A 5143-nucleotide genomic window follows, 5' to 3' on the forward strand; every position below is an offset into this window, starting at 1 on the left:
ATACAAGCATTATGTGCACAGTTTGTGGAAGGAAACTATATTCATCCTAAGTATAGCAACAAAACATTGTGTAATCAGCTTCATTTGCTGAAATAAGGCACCAAAGGGCAAATGGCTTCAGCGGTAGAAACAAAAATCAAAGGTTCTTGAGATTGAGCTGTAATTATACTAACACAAGCCATTGCATAAAGCAGATAGGTATTGCCTGACAGTATGTTCTTTAAGCTGGTTAGCTGAAACAGTTTTTGCTTAAGGATAAAAGGGGATGGTTGAAAAGCAGTTTTAAGTTCTGATATAATTTTAGAAAATAAGCAGAAGTATAACAAGAAAAGCTATAGAAAAATAAAGAAAAATAAAAAGCAATGGTTAAAGATAGTATAAAAATTGTTTAGTCATCTAAAAGAACAATAAGCTTAAACACAATACACAATTAAGCAATTTAGAATTGGAAACACATATTCACTATTATGTAAGATTTTTCCCTGAAAAAACTCTTAATTTGCTGCTTATTAATACGTAATAAGATATTTATGAAGTTTAGGTGTGGAATAGGATAAAGGGATCTAAAATATGATAACTCAGAACATGGCTTTAATAAGTGCTTTATAAGTACTAATAAACAGCCAATAAATGCTAATATATGCAGGATAATAAGAAACTAGTTAATTGAGAACTGGTCATTGAAGTCTTTCCAAACGTTTTATTTGTGAATAGTATAACGTATGTTATTATAGTTATTTAATGAACAGTTTAAGACAAATTTTATAAAAGTTAAAGTATATATGCTTTGGTTTATTACAACTAAGACCTCTGTTTACCCCTACATTACCGTTTTTACTCTACAAAGATCAAAGAAGTGTACTGTACTTAAGTACCAAATTCACTGGAAGCTTCTAGATGCATACTGTATCAATAGACTGTTTCATTCCAAAACACAGTATACAAATTTAAGTATGAAAAATACCATAAGTTCCTGTATGCCAAGCAAATGTGAAATGTTCGCCAAAAGACCAACAGTATTCCTGTAATTATGTTCTTGTTTTGCTTTTCTGGTCCTCTGTCTCTGATATGTCAACACACAACACACAGTGGCTAGGAACAAACAATCTTAGTAAATAGATAGAGATAGATAGACAAATATATTGATACATATAAATTGATAGAATGAGGAAGAGAAAACTGCAGAGAGACACCAAGTCTAGACCTCCTATTTGGGACCACACCCTGTTTGCTTTGTTCAGTGCTATGTCTGTGCAGGTAATTACCCTTGATCACAGCATCCGGGGAGGGAGACGGGAACGAAAGGGGTGGTGCCGGAGCCAGCGTAACAGTTCTCTTTGGTCCTTCTATGATAATGTCAAAAAGGAAATTGCCAATAAATTTAATGACATCACTTCTTTTTAATGAGGCATGCTGTCTTTTTGATGCCTGTCGAGATAAAGACTGCATGAAGCCTCTAGTATTCTGATGAATATCCAAATCAGGGCTAGATAAACTACATAGCTGAATCTAAAAACAGCTCCTAATGGACAGAGTAAGGCCACTTCTGGCCAGACGTGCTTTCGGAAAATACCTTTGCAATACTGTTCTAATTATATAGGTATGGAAGAGCATAATGAGCAGTTTGTTCAGGCAAACTGTTTCAGGTAGCCTGTAATTGTGATGCCAGTTCTTTTTTCAGTTTGATGTGGTTGACTCATAATGCTGATTCATTGTAGGTATCCGAGTCAGGATTTCTTTTGAACATATCTAAGCGTGACAACAATCAATGCATAAGGGCCGGGTTTTTAGGAGTGCAAAAAGGGGTTATCAGAAGAACATTTTGCCAATTAAAATAATCACAATAATCACAAATGAATGCAGGAATTTCCTTTACAAACCATGGCAAAGGGTTTATCTCAGTCTAAGAAACTGAGGCCAACATAATTACATTGTGCTTGTCATATGCCTGTCAAAAAGTGTTATATTTTTAGTTTAAGATACCAAACCATGTTACTGCATGTACTACCATATTTGCTCTCTTTCAAGTCAAAATCAAATCTAAAATTCATGTGCATTTTGATAGAACAAATGAACAAAAGAGATCAGAAGTGTATTTTTGTACATGTAATTGGCTAGGCAGTATTGTAATTATTCCTTAAAGGAAAGTTCTAGGATCAATAAAAACGTAAGCATAATAAATAAATAAATACGGGTTACAGTTAGGCACTCAAAAAAGAAGTGAATGGGAGCATTAACATACCCATAACTATGGCTAAAAAAGTACGACGTTTTTGTCTGTTAGTTAGTTTTATTATAAAAATTTGATTTGTAAAAGAAAATTAATAATAATAATAAATAGGCTTTGTGTTCATTACTGATCAGAGAACAAAATCAACATGGAAGGCTGCAATTCTAGGTTTAAAGGCGTCATGAACTGATAAATTGAAGATGTAATTTTACTGTAAAAATATAAGTTTCAGAACTCTGTTTTTAGCTAGCCTAAAAACAGCTTATATTGAAGTCAGTCTAGCAAAATGACAAATTGTAGAATGTACCATTTTGTGATGTAATAGTGTGGCTAAATGTAATGATGCAGAGGCAGCGTTAGAATCCATGTGCAGTTTAATAACATCCACAGCAGACGAATCCAAACAGTAGGCAGAGAATCGTAATCGAAGAAGGCAGAGAATCATACACAGATAGGCAGTCCAATCCAAACAACAAGACAGTGGGCAAATCCAAAGGCAGTAATAGGGAAACCAGGCAAAGATCATACACAATAAGGCAAACAATGGCAATGTGAAAAACGCTCGGTAAGGCAGACAGGCTGGCAATACTTCGCGAAGTGTTGTTGGCACTGGCCATGCTTATATGTCTGCCAAACAGGAAGTAACAGGTGAAGCAGAGGGAGTGGAACACAGTCAGTACTCGGGCGAGGGCTCCCTCTGCTGGCGTGGCGTTACAGAATCCTCCCCCGCCTTCCCCCCCCCACGAGCGCCTCCTGGCACTCTACAAGGACGTCCCCGTGGTCGCGGTTCTGGGCGATCGGGTCTGGCTCGATGAAATTCCTCAATTAATGACGGATCCAGTATGTCGTGGGCGGCCACCTATGATCTCTCCTCTGGACCGTAGCCCTCCCAGTCCACCAAGTATTGAAGCAGACCCCCTCTTCGTCTTGAGTCCAACAACTCCTTTACCGTATAAGCTGGTGTTCCATCAATGTCCAGCGGTGGAGGTGGCTCCTGGTTCTCGACGTTGGGGTCAGTATTCGGGTGGAATGGTTTCAGGAGGGAAACATGGAAGGAGGGAGAGATACGGTAATTAATGGGCAGCTCCAGTTCATAAGTGACCGCATTAATCTGTCTTAAGATTTTAAATGGGCCTATGGGGGTAGATCCGTGACAAAGTCAATAGATAGGTGTGACCAAGGTCTCTGCAGTATGGGTAAGGGTTGTAGCAGACCTGATGGGAGTTCTTTGGGGGTTTTTGACTGTGCACACACAGGACATGACTTGACGTAATTTGCTACATCTTTGACCATAGCAGGCCACCAGAAGGAATTCTGCGTGAGGTGTAGTGTGCGAGAGATACCTGGATGCCCTGAACTTAGTGAAGAATGGACCCACTGTAAAACTCTTGAATCTCCTCCATTATGTCCCACGTGACTGGTGCTATGATGATGGATGGTGGCAGGATAGATTCAGGTTGGTGCTCAGTCAATGGGTGATAATGTCTTCTGGAAAGAGCGTCTGCCTTGTTATTTTTACTGCCAGGGCTATAAGTTACTGCGAATTGGAACCTGGTGAAAAACAAGGACCAGCGAGCCTGGTGAGGACTTAATCTCTTAGCACTTTTTATATACTCAAAGTTCTTGTGATCAGTGATTACCTGGAAAGGGTGAGTGGAACCCTCCAACCAGTGCCTCCATTCTTCAATAGCTGCCTTCATAGCCAGTAGCTCCTTGTTTCCAACATCATCATTTCGTTCAGCATCCGTGAGTTTCCTGGAGAAATAAGCACAGGGGAAAAGCTTGCCTGGTTGTCCGTGACGTTGAGAGAGTACTACACCTATCCCACAATCGGAGGCATCAACTTCCAATATAAACAGCAAGTTGTGGTCAGGGTGTTTCAGGATGGGTGCCGTGGAAAAGCTGTTTTTGAGGTTGGAGAATGATTGCGTAGCTTGATCAGTCCATTTCAACTTGGAGGGCTTACCCTTTAATAATGACGTCAAAGGTGCGACTGTGATGTTGTAGTTCCTTATGAAATGCCGATAGAAATTTGCAAATCCTAGAAAGCGTTGAAGCTCTTTCATGGTGGTTGGTCGTGGCCATTCAGTGACTGCCTCGATTTTGGATTGGTCCACGAAAGTATGTTCGTGGTACATGGAATTCACATTTCTCTGCCTTGACGTACAGTTGATTCTCTAACAGCCTGGTAAGTATTGTCCTGACATGACCCTTGTGTTCTTCTTCTGACTTAGAATAGATCAAGATATCATCAATGTATACTATCACGAATTTATTCAAGAAGTCCTTGAAAATCTCATTCATGAACGACTGGAATACCGCAGGTGCATTGGCCAGTCCATACGGCATGACCTGGTACTCATAGTGCCCCCTAGTGGTCAGAAATGCAGTCTTCCATTCATCACCTTCCCTGATCCTGATGAGGTTATAGGCACTTCTCAAATCTAACTTAGTGTAGATCTTGGCTTCTCTAAGTTGTTCAAGTGCTGCAGGAACTAGTGGCAGTGGATAACGGAACTTGACAGTAACATTGTTCAAACCTCTATAATCGATGCAGGGGCGTAGTCCTCCATCCTTTTTCTCCACGAAGAAGAATCCTGCTGCAGCTGGTGAAGTGGATGGATGGATAAATCCAAAGCTGAGAGCTTCCTCTATATATGCGTCCATAGCTTGACTTTCCGGAAGTGACAGTGGATAGATCCTACTTTTGGGTGGCATGGCGTTGGGTAATAGGTCTATGGCACAGTCCCAATGACGGTGAGGTGGTAGTTGAGTGGCCTTGCTTTTGCTGAAGACCTCTTGAAGATCCAGATAATGGGATGGAATGGTGACAGGCTTACACTCTGGACTTTCGACGCTGGTAGTGAAACAAGGCTTAGAAAGGACATTATTCAGACATGTGGAAAAACAGAA

This window comes from Carassius gibelio, chromosome B21, assembly GCF_023724105.1.
Source record: "Carassius gibelio isolate Cgi1373 ecotype wild population from Czech Republic chromosome B21, carGib1.2-hapl.c, whole genome shotgun sequence".
Classification (NCBI taxonomy): Eukaryota; Metazoa; Chordata; class Actinopteri; order Cypriniformes; family Cyprinidae; genus Carassius; species Carassius gibelio.